Source organism: Engystomops pustulosus, chromosome 2 (genome assembly GCF_040894005.1).
Source record: "Engystomops pustulosus chromosome 2, aEngPut4.maternal, whole genome shotgun sequence".
In the NCBI taxonomy this organism is placed as follows: domain Eukaryota; kingdom Metazoa; phylum Chordata; class Amphibia; order Anura; family Leptodactylidae; genus Engystomops; species Engystomops pustulosus.
In genome coordinates this window covers 64,992,560-65,010,756 of record NC_092412.1, presented here as the reverse complement: position 1 = coordinate 65,010,756, position 18,197 = coordinate 64,992,560, and the positions used below count along the sequence as shown (strand labels likewise).

Here is an 18,197-nt window from a genome sequence, read left to right as displayed (position 1 = left end):
ACTTCTTTTGTAATTTTGTAAATCATAAAAATTGGAACAAAAAAAATTATCAAGGTCATACAGTCCCCAAAATAGTAATAAAAAAGTTAGCTTGACCTGCAAAAAACCCACTGTACACACCTCCATACGGTCAGAATATGGTGGTATGTTCCGAAAAAGCTAGCAGTTTAACATTGCTACATCTGGGGTAGGGCTAGGGAGCTGCTTACTGAGCCAATATCGGGTGACAGGTCCTCTTAACTTAAAAAATTCTAAATAGGATATATCATACCCTACCTGAGGGTTCTGCTAGTTTAGCAGGTTAATAGCAAGTGACAGTGTCCACTTAAATGATTTCTGCTCACAATTCAATGTTATTCTGCACCTACACTGACATGAACCGTGGGTTTTCAAACCAGCTGCGTGTCATTTTTTTTGCAATGGATTTTTTCTTTAATAATAGAACAGAAATACTCTGTGTAATCTGTTACACATTTCACATGAAAACCTTTTAACCCCTAGGCGCACCTGGACGTTATAGTACGTCCCCGGGGCTAGATGCTTAGCGCACGGGGACGTTCTATAACGTCCTGCTTCTGGCACCGGCTCACGAACGGAGCCGGTACCAGAAGCAGCGGCTGTCAGCTGTCTAGTACAGCTGACAGCCTGCGCTAACACCCGCGATCGGAGCCGGCTCCGATCGCGGGTGTTAACCCCTTACACGCCGCGGTCAAACATGACCGCGGCGTGTAAGGGTGTAAGCGCTGTGGATCGGATCCCCCGTGCCGCTTACCGGGGGATCCGATCCTCTGCCGGGCAGCTCCGAGGACTGGCATGTGCCCCGGAGCTGCCCGGTCTCCATGGCAGCCAGACCCCTTCCGGGTCTGGCTGTAAACTGTCTGAGCATGCGCAAGCTTGCTCAGACAGTTTACACTGCTCTACAATAAAATAGTATTGTAGAGCAGTGTATTGAACTTAAACCAGTGATCAGAGCATCACTGGTTTAAGTTCAAGTATGTATAAGTAAAAATATGCAAAAACAGTTAACACTACACATTATAATAAATAAAAAATTAATACATAAAAATATAAGCCCCTAAAATGTCACTTTCCCATAAAAAAACTTAATAAAGTATAAAAAACATAAAAACACAAAAAAACCCCGCATATTTGGTATTGCCGCGTCCGTAACAATCTGCATAATAAAACAGAATTGTTACTGGACCCGCACGGTAAACGCCGGAGGAAAAAAACGCAAAAAACGTTCCGAAAAAAAATAATTTTTAATTAATACCCTATAAAAAATGCTCTAAAAAGTGATTTAAAAAATGTTATGCACTCCAAAATAAGCCCACTAAAAAGAACAACTGTTCTCGCAAAAAATAAGCCCCTAACAAGATTTATCTGCCAAAAAATAAAAAAGTTATGCATATAAAAAGATGGTGATGCTAAAATGAATAAGATTTTCTCCAAATTAGTTTTCATTCAGTACAATTGAATAAAATACACAAAACCCCCACATATTTGGTATCCCTGCGTCCGTAACAATCTGTATAATAAAACAGAATCGTTATTAGATCCGCAAAGTGAACCCCGTAAAAAACAACCTAAAAAAACTCTCTCTGATAAAGATGATTTTTTATTAATGCCCTTTAAAAATGCTCTAAAAAAGTGATTTTAAAAAGTTACGCAATCTAAAATAAGACCACTAAAAAGAGCTATCATTCTTGCAAAAAATAAGCCCTTAAACAGATTTTTGAGGTGAAAAATAAAAAAGTTATGCATATGTAAGTCGGTGATGCTAAAATTAACAACAATTTTGCCAAATTACTTTTTATTCAGTAAAAATGGGAAAAAATAAAAAAATATATATAAATGAAGTATTTTCATAAACGTGGCGACCCAAAGAATAAAAATAATATACTATTTTCATGGTATGGTTAACGGCCAAAAAAAAAAAACACATAAAAATTTTCCTAAAAATTGATGATTTTCATTTCCTCCACCAACAAAGAGTTAATTAAATCTCACCAATTAGCTATAGATGCCCCAAAATTATGTATTAGAAAAGTGCATCTCATGTGGCAAAAGAAATAAGCCCCTATAGGTCCTCATTAAAAAAAAGAAAAAAATTATAGCCTGTACAATGTGACAGCAAATCTGCTCCGGATGGCGCCTCCTTCCCTTCTATGCCCGGCCGTGCGCCCATACAGCAGGTTACCACCACATGTAGGGTATCGGTGTACTCGGGAGAAATTGCGTATCAAACTTTGTGGAGCCTTTTTTCATTTTATCCATTACAAATGTTTAATTTTCCACCCAAAATGAGTGTATTGTGAAAAAATATTACAATTTGCAGACTCCACCTCCATTTTGTTTTAACCCCTATAAAACACGTAAAGGGTTAACAAACTTCTTAAAAGTGGTTTTTCATACGTTGAGGGGTGTAGTTTCCACAATGGGGTAATTTACGAGTCTCGCTATTATTTAGGCCTCTCAGTGTCAATTAGAAACTGTGCAGGTCCATCTAAATACGGGTTTTGGCGATTTTACAAAAAATGTGAAAAATGGCTCCCAAATTCTGAGCTTCATAACATTCTAGTAAAATATGTGGAATCTGAAAAAACCATGCCAACATAAAGCAGACATTTGGGAAATGTAAGTTATGAATTTATTTGGGTGCTATGACTTTCTGAATCAAAAGTAGAGAATTTAGAACATTGAAAATAAAGAATTTTTCAACATTTTTGCCAAATTTTGTTTTTTTTCATAACTAAACGCAAAAGATTTCATCCAAATTTTTAAACTAATTTGAAGTACAATGTGTCACGAGAAAACAATCTCAAAATCCCCTGGATATCTCACAGTGTTCCCACGCTATAACCACTTATAGTGACACAGGCCAGATTTGAAAAATGGGGCCGCGTCCTTTAGGCCAAAAGATGCTGTGTCCCGTAGGGGTTAATAAACCAAGCTTCACTGCAAATTTTGATCAGGTGTGTAGATTCTGCATCTGAGTGAGGGTGGTTGCATTTACAAACACAACACAACCACCACATGTAAAAACATCATGAGAGCGCGTTCACGCGTTGCGTTTTGTTTGCATTTAACGCATGTAAACGCTTTGTAAACAGGTTCTATGCAGCCAAACGCATGGTAAATGGTCAAAAATGGATGAGTTTTTAAAACGCAAGCGTTAAAACGGACTGAAAATGGGACGCATGGCATCACCCTAATGTGTTTTTATTTAGTTTTTTGTTATAATGTCATTTTTAAAACATGCACTTTTTAATTTTTTACATTACACTGGAAGCCCTGTCCGCAGGCAGATAGCGCCTTTTCAACTACTCATTTCTTTCCATTTAGCAGAGACCCATGTATGCACTGTATAAATGCAGAAAATGGATGGGAGCCAGGAAGTGCAGGCACAGTATTTGCCTGCAGACATGATACTCCAAGCTCTAATGTACAGAGAAGGCTTATTATTTGGAAGGAACACATTTAGGCGCTATATGAAAACAATCATTAGCTTGCTTCATGTCTGAGACATTCATTGTAATCTCCATAATTGCTGTTTACTCTAACAATTGATAAAAGATACAATTTTCAGTGAACATAATGAAATAAAGAAATTTAAAATGTTGGGAATGACTTCAGCTCTAAAAAATATTACTGCGGTTACAGAATGAAAGTGACAATGACCACACTAAATGCTATGAGTGTACCACATATAGTAATGATGAAAAACCGCCAAAACAGAGAAGGCACAGCGGTGGGACAGGAAATGCTACATACTATTAAAGAAATCCTGAGAAACTGGTGCAAGGTTATTTTCAAAAAACAAATGTGTTTTTGACCCTTTTTAGTCCATTTTTCCCTATTATCTTAATAGATAAACAGGTTGTAAGCAGCCAAACGCATGGTAAACAGACAAGTTTTTTTTTTTTTTTTTTTAAACTGACCAAAAACGCCATGTGTGGAGGTGAAGTGTCTTACACCCATGCAGATATCAGGTGTGAAGATAGAAAGGTGAGTGCTAGTGGGGTACCTCCCTGCAGGTGGGGCTGCCTGAGACAAGAGGCTTAAAGGGGTTATCCGGATTTAACATTTTTTTTTCTGGCCGGGCTGGGGAGGGCTATTTAAACATAATAAACATGTACTTACCTCCTCCGGTGCTGCCGATGTCCCGCGCCGCGGCCCGTCTTCTCCGTGCGCTGGTTTCAGTAGAAGGGCACACAGGGAGCTTCCGGCCGGCCGGATGCTCCCATGCGCACCATCTCTCAGCGCTTACAACGCTGAGAGATAGGGACGGATGGGAGGAGCCGTCCACAACGCGGACCGGAAGCTCCCTGTGCGCTGCTTCCGTGCCCCCGTTTGTTTACAGGGGCACGGATCGAAGTGACCGCGGCGCAGGACATCGGCGGCGCCGGAGGTGGTAAGTCCATGTTTATTATGTTTAACTATCCCTCCCCAGCCCGGCCATAAAAATTTTTTTAAACCCGGATAACCCCTTTAACTCACCTCATGGCTGGTGCTGTCTTGCTTAGGATAGGTCATTACTATGAGATTATTGGGTGTCTGTAGCTTAGGGTGAAGACACACATGGCGTTTTTGGGCCGTTTTTGGGCCGTTTTTACTAAGTGCGTTTTCAGATCGTTAAAAACGCATGCGTTAAAAAACGCCATTGCGCAATGAAAAACGGACAAAAACGCATGCGTTTTTAACGATCTGAAAACGCACTTAGTAAAAACGGCCCAAAAACGGCCCAAAAACGCCATGTGTGTCTTCACCCTTAGGACCTCAACCAATTAGCTGAATAATGGGACTGTGGCGCTCCAGTCTGAACACTGGATCAATGACAGAGCTACACATTAATTTCTGACTGTGAATGGTATAGCCCCTCTACTATAGCTGGGCCCCTACTAGTCTTATATTACTGGCCTTTTTAAAACATTTAATTCCAAACACTAGAAAACCTCTTTGATGTTCTGTTCACATCTACACTGTACCTATTATTTATAACAGATGTCACAACACTATGATGAATATCAGCAGGTCCTGACCAATGCCTTCGGCTTATACTGGAGTCCGTTGGGTTACTCCAACATGTCTGCGACAAAAGGTATCCAACATAGATGTGAACATAGGCAGATACACAGGGCATTACCCAGGCTGAATATAAATATATGAAATACCATATATACTTGAGTATAAGCCTAGTTTTTAAGCAAAAAAAAATGTGCTGAAAACCCAAACTCAGCTTAGGGAGATGTCACACATGGCGTTTTTAGGCCGTTTTTGGGCCGTTTTTAGTTAGTGCATTTTCAGATCGTAAAAAAGGCATGCGTTTTTTTAAAATGCATCCGTTTTTGTCCTGTTTTCCGAATTTGCGCAATTAAAAATGGACAAAAAAATTGCATGCGTTTTTTACCATCTGAAAACGCACTAACTAAAAACGGCCCAAAAACGGCCTAAAAATGCCATGTGTGACATCACCCTTATACTCGAGTAAATCAAAACTCACCTATCTGGCTTCCCCCGCTGCTGGCTATATACTGGGGCAGGGGGCTGGCTATATACTGAGGATATGGGCTGGCAGGCTATATACTGGGGGGCAGGTGCTGGCTATATACTATGGGGCAGGGTCCGGCAGGCTATATACTGGGGAGGCTGTGACCAATGACTTTCCCACCCTCGGCTTATACCCGAGTCAATAGGTTTTCCCGGGTTTTTGTGGTAAAATTAGGGGCCGCGGCTTATACTCGAGTATGGCTTATACTCGAATATATACGGTAATACAGGCAGTGCCCTACTTAAGAACACCCGACCCCTAGTTACCATCGGACCTCTGGTTATTGGTAATTTTCTGTACTTTAGCCCTAGACTACAATAATCAGCTATAACAGTTACCACAAGTGTCTGTAATGAAGCTCTATTGTTAATTCTGGTCCTGATGACAACCCAACATTTTTAAAATCCAATTGTTGTAAAGACCAATAATATTTGTCTGGAGTTACAATGATAAAGTATACGGTTCCGACTTACATACAAATTCAACTTAAGAACCCTATCTTGTACGTAACCCTGGGACTGCCTACATATAGAAACATAATACATAGAAAAGTGTACAGTAAAGTCGTCCCCCCCCCATGTCTCCACAGAATAAGACCACTGAATACATTCATTATGCCAGACACCCACACCTCACAGAACTGCACATTATGTATAATAGGAAGCCAAATGCAAATAATAGTCCATGCCTCCCTCCAAGCTGAGAGAGCAGATTGTTCTATTCTTTACCTCTGTGTACTGTACAGGACATGTCATAAGGGAAGTTTGTTCATTTCATATAGGACAGTCACACAGAGAACGCTTGTCAATGTCTCTTAACAGGCACAAGGGACGACAAATCTCTTTATGAATAGGTTACATAATAAATTCTTGTCAGTATACAGGCGGTCCCCTACTTAAGGACACCCGACTTACAGACAACCCATAGTTACAGACGGACCCCTCTGCCCACTGTGACCTCTGGTGAAGCTCTCTGGATGCTTTACTATAGTCCCAGACTGCAATGATCAGCTGTAAGATGTCTGTAATGAAGCTTTATTGATAATTCTTGGTCCAATTACACCAAAAATTTTGAAACTCCAATTGTCACTGGGGCAAAAGAAAAAAAATTGTCTAGAACTTCCATTATAAAATATACAGTTTCGACTTACATACAAATTCAACTTAAGAACAAACCTCCAGACCCTATCTTGTATGTAACCCGGGGACTGCCTGTAATGTCATGTTGGCAGGTTCTGATGTTCACTGTAGTGCGTATTATAGTCCATTGTTAACCCTTGCCCACTGCTTATGACAGGCAGACTGCAAAAATGTACAGGGTGTCCATTTCAATAAGAGTATGTAGTATCAAATTGCAATAACTTAAGTTAATGATACAAGCAGAAGAAGTCATTTTAAGCACAATAAATAACATGGGGGAGTGGGGGGGTTATCCGGGCTTATGCACCACGCAAGTGGGGGCTGGCGTAGAAATAAAGGCTGTGCAGACACTGGTGTATTATAAATAACCCTCCTTGTATATATTTCATTCTGGTCACAAAAATGTTATATGCCCGCCCAGCGGATCCTTATGAAGTTACATAAATTCCTCTGCAGGTAATACCCCTGCAATTCCTCTCCATACAGGGCCGTTGTTTTCTGTATTGCACAAGGTGCAAACCCCTTCCATAGCACATATCAGTGGTGTATGGGGGACGCCATATTGATGCCAATCACTGGCCACCGTAACATCAATATTTTGGCAACCTCTTGCCATGACTGCTAGACAATTAAACAGACAATTAAAAAGCAAACTTACACAGTACACTAAAGTATAAAAAGGCTGGGATAAAGTTAGGACATATCGATATTTTCTAGATTCAAATTTTTTTCAGGTATTGCAGGGAATCTGTCAGCAGATTTGACCATACAAAGCTACAGATAGTGTAAGGTATTTTCCATGGAGATCTGTGTTGTTATTAGCAGAAAGACTTTGAAAAATTCATTTATATTACAGGATTGTAGCTGGACTAGGAGCACTCTCGTACGCTGGTGTGTGAGATCTCTTTGCTGAGAACATCACACTCTCTACCTCTGAGTAAGTGGTATGGTATTGAAACAGAAGCCTGCTACAGCAGTAACTCATAGCAGACAGAAGTATCTGTGTAGCAGGAGAGTGAAGTGATGTCACATACCAAGTCCAGATCCAAGTACAATCCTAGAATATAAATTCTATTTTATTAAGTCGTAATGCTACTAACAATGCATGCAAATGTGGCTTCACAGATCGGTACCAGCACAGGAAGATCTCCAGGGCTGGCTGGTACCTAACAGTGTTGTATGGTCAAAACTGTTGGTAGACTCATTTTAAAACATAACATAGCTATATAAGTTTGGTATTTCTGTCATCTAACTAACCCATAGAAAAGTCAAAGCAATAGAGTAAAAGCTGGTAAGAATATGGCGCATCAATGTTTTTTGTTTAAATCTGATAAAACTAGAATGATATGATAAGAGACATCTGGGTAGCATTATGGCAGACAACCAGCAACCACACAGTGAGGCACATTTACTAAGAACAGTGCAAACTTCACTATGTGCAGAAATTTGGGTCGTGTATGGAATAGTGCAGCCGCACATATGTGGCACGAACCCTTCGTAAATACCTGTGTAGGCAGTTTGCCCTAAAAAGAACGTGCAGGGTCCGTCAGGAAACTGGTACTCGGTCCAGCAATTATTTGTGTGCAAAGACAATCACTTTAAATAAACTAATTTATCATACATTAAAGCATGGTATGATAGATAACCCCCCTGTGCGTGGATATATCAGGAGGCTCCGGCCCTGCCAGGTGTAGAACTGTGCTTTAACCTGCAGCTTTCCAGACTGGTTCAGGTAATAGCTAGTGCGCAGCTGCAGTGCAATAACGCCACTGCACCTGCCCACTCTGCCGATGGCCACTCCCCTTCACAGCCCAGCACGCCCACTTGGTGCGGAGGTGGTGGGATGCGAAAATATTCACAATTCCTTGCATTGAGCCAAAAAGCTGGCGTAAAGTCCTGATAAATATCCCACCCACATTGCAGGGACAGCTTTGTATGATGGCTTAGAATGTGACATATCGTGTACAAATAAATGGTAGTCATGTCATTCACAGACCATCAGATCTGATCTGACAATACAAGAAACACTACATACGTACCGATCATTTAAGAATGTACATATATTACCCTTAAGGCGGGTGACACACAACTGTGGACAGTCCGGTTAAAAAAACGGACAATGCGTTGTCCAGATTTCATAGACTGACCACAGTGGGGAGGATGGGACTCCATGCATCATAGTGATATATGATACTAGAAGTCACAATGATTTACAATGAGTTCAGTCTCCAGCAGTGTGATTGGTCTGTGAATCCCAGCCAGGGGCCACTTGCACGCAGAATTTCTTGCAGCAGCAACAAAAAAAAAAAAAAAGAAAATACAAAACACTCCAAACAATGTAGTTTTTGGATGCAATTTAATTCTTACTATTCTGCTCTGCAAAGTGGGGGATCCCCGACCACTAATAAAAAAATCTTCACTGAACAATTCACAGGACCTGCGGAATTTCTTTCTGCAGCAAATTTGATCTCATATAATTTTCAGTTGGACTGCGTTCACACAATGCGCTGCTTTTTTTGTTGCGTTTTTGGCTCATTCCAAAAGCTTGATAAGTGATCACATGCTGAGGTTACATCACGTTTTAGCAAATGCAACGGGAGTCGCAATGTAATCTCAGCATATGATCAAGTCTGAAGTCTTTGGAATGCGTAAAAAATGCAACAAAAAAAAAACGTGACGCATCATGTGAACTCAGCCTTAGTTAAAATGCTGGAAATTGCTGGAAACAACAATTTATGGTGATATATTCACACATGCAGGTTTTATGTGCGGTATTTCTGAAAGAAAAAACTGCACGTTTCTATTATTACGTTTACAATAGCCTGCGCCATAGACGACTGCTGTACTGAGGCAGGGCGTGCTGGCACTTGTAGTCCGCCACAGACACAGAGCTGCTGCTTAGCAGTTTTACTAGTTGTGCAGGTTTTCAGCAATGGGTTGAGGCTTGTATATACATCATCATGCACAGTCTAGTGAATTCTCCAGGCTGCTCCATCCACATGCATGGACCTTGACCACTGGTGACCAGGAGCAGATGTCTACAATGTGGGGGATGATTAGGTTAACTCTTTCCCCGGCAGAGCCCAGCAGCCCCAGCCCCTCTCTCAGTGAAAAGCAGAATTTAGGCCAAAGCTGTGCGGTGCACTTACCTGCGGCAGTGGTGCAGGGGCCCCGGCTGTCTGCTGTCTTCTCCCCGCTCTCTTCTCTTCACACAGGATGTGGCAACAACACAAAAAGAGAGATAAAAAGCCAGAAAAGGGTAAAACACAGAGGGGGCGGTGAATAAAAGTAATAATATGTCGCTGCCAGGAAGTGAAACTTCACCAGTGTAACTAACAATAATGGTTACATGATTCTGAAGGGGGAAGATTAAAGCAGGTTTAGTCAGAGAGCTGGAGAGACTCCAGTGAGAGCTCACACCCTGTATGAGGCGGCCTCTCCCCCTGACACACACATCTGTGAGGTGAATCCCTGCCTACTGTACATGAGCTTTGTACTGCTCAGGAGGAGCCGCAGGCTGTGTGTGACTGGAGTCCAAGCCCCTCACTGGCTGCTGATGACGCCAGAGCTTCACTGACAATTACTAGGGAATCCTCTCACAGACGGAGCTCACTCTATCTGCGGCTGCGGCTTCTTGTCGTTTCCTGAAGTGTTACAAGAGGGGCTGCGGCTTCATACAATGTTACAAAACGTGGACTTATGATCACTATAGAAATATATTCTGCAAAAATGAATACAATTATTAACATGTAAAGGGGGTATTCTGTTACAGAACCACAAACCAGAATATCATAAGAAAGTAATAGTGGCCTGTCCAGCTCCTCTAGGAAGATGGGGGTCTTACTACTAACGTTCATGAGTCACTGAGTCCGCGTTCACACATGGCGATTCAATTGCGTTTTGCAATTCAAACGCGACAGGGAGGAAAATAGTACAACGCAACCCACCATTGCTCTTCTAATCCTTCTTTTATTGATGAATACTTACAAACATGATAAAAACCACAGTGAGGTATGAGAGGGAGGAAAAGCAGGACATCACATAGTAACAAGTAAAACAACAACCGTTTCATGCTCACGGCACTTTATCCAATTTTCTTCTATACAAGGATACAAGCAACCCGGATGAAGCGCAATGGGCATGAAATGGACTTTTGTTTTACTTGTTACTATGCAATGTCCTGTTTTACTCCCTTTCATATAACACTGTGGTTTTTATCATGTATGTTAGTATTCATCAATAAAAGAAGGATGAGAAGACCAATGGCGGGTGCCATTCTACTATTTTCCGTACTTGAAATGATGTATTCAAATCCTGTTTGGAACTCAACACCATATGGGACATTGTTAATAGGATGGGGCACGTTTACTTACCCGGTCCCTGCACGATCCGGAATGTCCACCGAAATGCCCATCTACCGCAATTCATGAAGATCGTGCGCCCCATTTCCTTCATGTGTCGCTTGCCCGATCAGGTCCGCCGGAGTTCACCATCTTCTTCCCGTTGCATGTAAGTGCTTGGCTTGCAACACAAATTGAATTGTTAAATCCCGCATGTAATCCGAATCCGTCTGATCGTTCCGACGGCCGCCCCCCGATTTGTGTTGCGTGAAAGCCTGTGCGATTGTGACACAATACGATCGCGTGCAACACAATCCCCCGCGCAAGCCCGAAAAGTCGGGAAACCCTGATGTAAATGAACCCGTGGGACCCTTAGTAAATAAGCCCCATTACCTCCATTCAGATCCTTCCATCTTAAAGAAGATCCCGATACTCAGATCCTGCCATCCATAAAGAAGATTCTTGCCCTATACTCTTGCTGGCCATATACAAGATCCCTTCTCTCAACTTCTGCTGTTCATATAGAGCAGGGGTAGGGAACCTATGGCTCGGGAGCCAGATGTGGCTCTTTTGTTGGCTGCATCTGGCTCTCAGACAGATCTTTAATAAATAGTGATGGCTGCTGTGTCTCTTAGACTGATCACTGGACACAGGCAGCGTTGTTACCGCTGCCTAAGGAGAAGAGCATGGGAGCGAAGAGGAGCTGGCTGCAGGGAGTGCTGTTAAGTGAATATTCTTTTTTTTTTTGCTGTGACTACCTATCTACTGGGAGTATGTGCTGTGACTACCTATCTACTGAGAGTATGTGCTGTGACTACCTATCTACTGAGAGTATGTGCTGTGACTACCTATCTACTGAGAGTATGTGCTGTGACTACCTATCTACTGAGAGTATGTGCTGTGACTACCTATCTACTGAGAGTATGTGCTGTGACTACCTATCTACTGAGAGTATGTGCTGTGACTACCTATCTACTGAGAGTCTGTGCTGTGGCTATCTGTCTACTTGGGGGCATGTGCTGTGACTACCTATCTACTGAGAGTCTGTGCTGTGGCTACCTGTCTACTTGGGGGCATGTGCTGTGACTACCTATCTACTGAGAGTCTGTGCTGTGGCTACCTGTCTACTGGGAGTCTGTGCTGTGGCTACCTGTCTACTGGGAGTCTGTGCTGTGACTACCTATCTACTGGGAGTCTGTGCTGTGGCTACCTGTCTACTGGGAGTCTGTGCTGTGGCTACCTATCTACTGGGAGTCTGTGCTGTGGCTACCTATCTACTGGGAGTCTGTGCTGTGGCTACCTATCTACTGGGAGTCTGTGCTGTGGCTACCTATCTACTGGGAGTCTGTGCTGTGGCTACCTATCTACTGGGAGTCTGTGCTGTGGCTACCTATCTACTGGGAGTCTGTGCTGTGGCTACCTATCTACTGGGAGTATGTGCTGTGACTACCTATCTACTGAGAGTATGTGCTGTGACTACCTATCTACTGAGAGTATGTGCTGTGACTACCTATCTACTGAGAGTATGTGCTGTGACTACCTATCTACTGAGAGTATGTGCTGTGACTACCTATCTACTGAGAGTATGTGCTGTGACTACCTATCTACTGAGAGTCTGTGCTGTGGCTATCTGTCTACTTGGGGGCATGTGCTGTGACTACCTATCTACTGAGAGTCTGTGCTGTGGCTACCTGTCTACTTGGGGGCATGTGCTGTGACTACCTATCTACTGAGAGTCTGTGCTGTGGCTACCTGTCTACTGGGAGTCTGTGCTGTGGCTACCTGTCTACTGGGAGTCTGTGCTGTGACTACCTATCTACTGGGAGTCTGTGCTGTGGCTACCTGTCTACTGGGAGTCTGTGCTGTGGCTACCTATCTACTGGGAGTCTGTGCTGTGGCTACCTATCTACTGGGAGTCTGTGCTGTGGCTACCTATCTACTGGGAGTCTGTGCTGTGGCTACCTATCTACTGGGAGTCTGTGCTGTGGCTACCTATCTACTGGGAGTCTGTGCTGTGGCTACCTACCTACTGGGAGTCTGTGCTGTGGCTACCTACCTACTGGGAGTCTGTGCTGTGGCTACCTACCTACTGGGAGTCTGTGCTGTGGCTACCTACCTTCTGGGAGTCTGTGCTGTGGCTACCTACCTACTGGGAGCCTGTGCTGTGGCTACCTATCTACTGGGAGTCTGTGCTGTGGCTACCTATCTACTGGGAGTCTGTGCTGTGGCTACCTGTCTACTGGGAGTCTGTGCTGTGGCTACCTATCTACTGGGAGTCTGTGCTGTGGCTACCTATCTACTGGGAGTCTGTGCTGTGGCTACCTATCTACTGGGAGTATGTGCTGTGGCTACCTATCTACTGGGAGTATGTGCTGTGGCTACCTATCTACTTGGGGGCATGTGCTGTGGCTACCTATATACTGGGAGACATGTGCTGTGGCTACCTATATACTGGGAGACATGTTCTATGGCTACCTATCTGGTAGCCCCTGGTCTTTATAGGAACCCAAAAATTGGGCAGTGCACCTTTAAATCAGTGAGTGCCGGTGCACGCAATGGCCAGCCGGGAAGGGGGGGGGGGGAGTGGTGAGTTGAGTGAGCTTTGCGCCGCCACAGAGAGGGGCGCGGGTGTGCCTGTGATCCGAGACCTAGATCGCAGGGGTACCCGTGACACTGGGACTACCTATCTACTGGGGGGCATGTGCATATGGTACGGCTCTTACGGAATAACATTTTAAAATTTGTGCCGTTCATGGCTCTCTCAGCCAAAAAGGTTCCTGACCCCTGATATAGAGGATCCCTGCTCCCAACTCCTGGTGTGTCCACATAGGAAAACCCTGCTTTCAACTCCTGCTGTCTATATAAAAGATCCCTGCTCTCAACTCTTGCTGTCCATATAGAAGATCCATGCTCTCAACTCTTGCTGTCCATATAGAAGATCCCTTCTCTCAACTCCTGCTGTCCATATAGAAGATCCCTTCTCTCAACTCTTGCTGTCCATATAGAAAATCCCTGCTCTCAACTCCTGCTGTCCATATAGAAGATCCCTGCTCTCAACTCCTGCTGTCCATATAGAAGATCCCTTCTCTCAACTCTTGCTGTCCATATAGAAAATCCCTGCTCTCAACTCCTGCTGTCCATCTAGAAGATCCCTTCTCTCAACTCCTGCTGTCCATATAGATGATCCCTTCTCTCAACTCTTGCTGTCCATATAGAAGATCCCTGCTCTCAACTCCTGATGTCCATATAGAAGATCCCTTCTCTCAACTCCTGCTGTCCATATAGAAGATCCCTGCTCTCAACTCTTGCTGTCCATATAGAAAATTCCTGCTCTCAACTCCTGCTGTCCATCTAGAAGATCCCTTCTTTCAACACCTGCTTTCCATATAGAAAGACTCCGGCTGTCCATAAAGACGATTCCTGCCCTTGACTTGTTTTTGTTCCACCATCATTATTACAGTATTTTTTGGACTATAAGGCGCACCATCAATAAATGCCTGCTAAAACGTCCAGGTTCATATATAAGGTGCAGCAGAGTATAATGCGCACCTGATTATAAGGATGAATGACCAACAGGTGGCTGACCTGTGCACAGTTCAAGGCAGCTGTTTTCTGTAAGTAAGGTTCATATATAAGGCGCACTGGACTATAAGGCGCACCTTTGATTTCTGAGAAAAGGATTTTTAGTGCGCCTTATAGTCCGAAAAATACGGTATTGTGGAATTGGGTACCCTGAAGATTATGGGATATTATTTTGCTGATATAGGGTGGGGTGTTTTTAGATGCTTTTAATCTTGTGTGTCATAAAGATTTCACATATTTAGACTATTATACAGATCTCCCTTCTCTTTTGTATGATAAAACATGGCAAACATCATTCTTTATCAGGGTTGATTTGCCTCAGCCTGACATCCGTCTATGAGTCATCTGTGAAAAACTGATCCTTTAAAAAGAATTGCATTTAGTGCAGCCGCGTGCATTTATTCTAAAAGCAGACACCACTCTGATGATTTTTACTGTTGTGTGTATATGCTTCTGCCCAGTTGTTAAACAAGCAAACTTGGTCTGACAAACTTGCTCTGTGTGTGTGCTGATTATACTGTCCTAAACGTAGAACTACTGAACTGAAATCAGCATGTCAGTTCAGCAGTTCTTGCTGAACATAGAGGCCTTAGGTTATATTTTACGTGACAATTCTGAGGCATGAAAAGCTAATATTCTAATCAGTAGAGTAAGTCTTTGCACAATGCAGCTTGCTGGCAGGAAGTGCCTGTGTCTGAGCTGGTCTTGTAATGTAGGGTGGAGGGTCAGGAGGCAGATATTACTGCAGTGTGCAGTTAAGAGAAGCTATTCGTGAGAAGATCCAACCATAGTCAGAAGATTTACTGTCGTATCCAGGGGCAACCAAAATTGTATACACCAGGACTGATAGAGACATGTTGAAATTATATCTGAGAAATTCTGTATTTTATCAATAGACGTTTATTGCAGAATGTGGTTTTTTGTTATTCTGAGTATATTTGAGAATCATGTCTTTGTGGGAATAACCCTTTAAGGCGTATTACACAAGCTAGTCTGACGCTATTTACTTGCATCGTAAGTGTCCGGCCTGAATGCTCAGAGACCAGAACTAAGTACAACATGTTAGTTCAGTTCTGGTCTTTGAGCATTCGGATCGGACACTCAGACAAGCTTACGATGGGATTTTGATGTGAGTAAACCGTATCATGGCCCCTCAGCCCTAAAAGCCCGCTGAGACTGGAAAAGCAGCCTGAACTGGTTCTGGTGGGGATAGGTGTCAAGGGTGTGTAAGATTTTTTTTTTAAATTTACACCATATTCTGTGGTTTGCTCACAAATAGTGTCCACCAAAATATAACCAAGAAGTCTGTCTTTGACTTTCATGAGAAATGGCACATGCTACTCAGCCTACTTGACTTTTTTTAATGTGTGAATATATCCCAATGAAAGAGAATGCATGTGCAAGTTGCCATAATTGCGACACACTCATGTGGTATTGGAATCGCGCCGCATTTACTTTCATTAGCTGTGATGAACACAGTGATAACCAGTGATGTTTGGCAGTGTGACAGGTGTCACAGCCAAAGTCGCTGGGTAGTCCTAACTGAAAACACAACCTTTGTTTCTTTGTTTCTTATAGTAACGGATTACAGCAAATCTTATTGTGTTCTAAAAACAAACGCTGTGTTGTGATTGGGTGTTATGGAAAGCAAAGTTTGTTGTAGATAATTCTATAAATCTGCCGCCAGTGTGTTCATGCAACTTTTATTAGTGTTGTCAACAAATTTTCTTTAAGGTTGTTTTCATACAGACTTTATAATAAGAGAATGAAAGAGCATAGCCTAAAAAGAATGTACAGTACCATAAAAATGCAATACTGAAACAGAATTAAATGATCAAGAAGTTTTATGGCAACAAATAATACCAACCAGATTGTAAAACTGAAAAACTAAATGCATTTATGTTAACACCTTCACGCTCTGCGGCAGATATATCCGCCACAAAGCTATGAAGGGTGTATGAAGAGGGCTCACGGGCTGAGCCATCTTCATACAGAGATGGGCTTTGCTGCATATTGCTTGCACCGGTCGCGGGTGTTTGCCTGTTCTCTGGCGCTGGCAAAGTCACTGGCGGCACTTAAAACACTTAAAACATGGCAACGCCATGTTTCTTTCGATCGTCACTCCCCCGAACATCGTAGGGGGGCGGCGATTGGTTGCCATGACAGCCTCGGGTCTTCATCAGACCTGAGGCTACATGGTTTCTGCAGATCCGTTACAATGAGCCAGTGGTTCATTGTAATGAATCATATGCAAAAAATGCCATATACTGCAATACAGTACCATTGCAGTATATGGTAGGAACCATTGTACTATCTAGGGTTAATCCCTAGAGGGTCTAAGAAATAGTGAAAAAAAAGAAAAAAAGTTTAAAAATGTAAAAAATGTAATCAAATTTAAAAAATTCAAATCACCCCCCTTTCCCTAGAACTGATATAAAACATCATAATCAGTAAAAATCACAAACAAAATAGGTATCGCTGCATCCCAAAATGCCCGATCTATCAAAATATAAAAACGACGGCGGTAACCTCCAAAACTGGCGCCCAAATGTCCGAAACTCGACTTTTACACCTTTTTACATGACATAAAAAATGTAATAAAAAGTGATCAAAATGTTGCACAGTCCTCAAAATGGGAGCAATGAAAACGTTGGCTCATTTTGCAAAAAATGACACCTCACACAGCTCCGTACACCAAAGTATGAAAAAGTTATTAGCGTCAGAAGGTGGCAAAATATTTTTTTAGTTTTTGTACACATTTGTTTAATTTTTGAAAATGTGTTAAAACCCAATAAAACCTATATAAATTTGGTATCACCGCAATCGTACCGAACCAAAGAATAAAGGTGTTATTTGGAGCGGAGAGTGAAATTCGTAAAAACTGAGCCCACAAGAAAGTTACGCATATGCATTTTTTTCAATTTTTCCACATTTGGAATTTTTTTCCTGCTTCCCAGTACACGGCATGGAATAATAAATAACATCACGGAAAAGTTAAATTTGTTACGCACAAAATAAGCCCTCACACGGGTCTGTACATGGAATAATGACAAAGATATGGATTTTTGAAGGTGGAGAGTGAGAAATGAGCGAAGAAAACCCCTACGTCCTTAACAATTAGTAATGGTTACCCACATTTCAGTTTTAATCACTTGCATATTTTCTTATATTATATATTGTGACAAAACTTTTCATGGTGGTACAGCATTTCCCTACATTGCAGTTTTTACAAGGTTACAATCTGGTATTTCTGGTTATGATTGGTATGCTGCATTTATGGCATCCAAACTCCAATAGCACTCTTCACTTTTCCCCAAAGTACATGAAAAGTGGGGCAAACAGTCTTACATAGTGCAGTTTGCCTCATTCACATGCACTTTTAACCATATTATCGAATTATGCACGATGGTCAGTTATACGGCGCAAAAGTTTCAGACAAAATGCAACTGCAACATAATTGGTCTTTGTTTCTTAATAAAATTTCTAGTGTTGATTTACATAATTTGTCAACAAGAAAATAGAAAGTAAAGCAATATTATCTAATAACAATCTCTTATCTATGTGGGGGTCTCAATAATCGATGAT

General features: G+C 42.3%; 1 protein-coding gene across 1 annotated transcript in view; it reads right to left on the bottom strand.

Moving 5' to 3' along the window:
- The window catches only part of DGKA (diacylglycerol kinase alpha), a 124,528-nt gene extending 114,281 nt beyond the window's left edge, over positions 1-10,247 (bottom strand). The window contains exon 1 of the mRNA XM_072135043.1: positions 9,840-10,247. The gene's annotated coding sequence lies outside the window, so the exon portion shown is untranslated. The remainder of the gene's footprint in view (positions 1-9,839) is intronic.
- Positions 10,248-18,197: the final 7,950 nt, after the last annotated feature.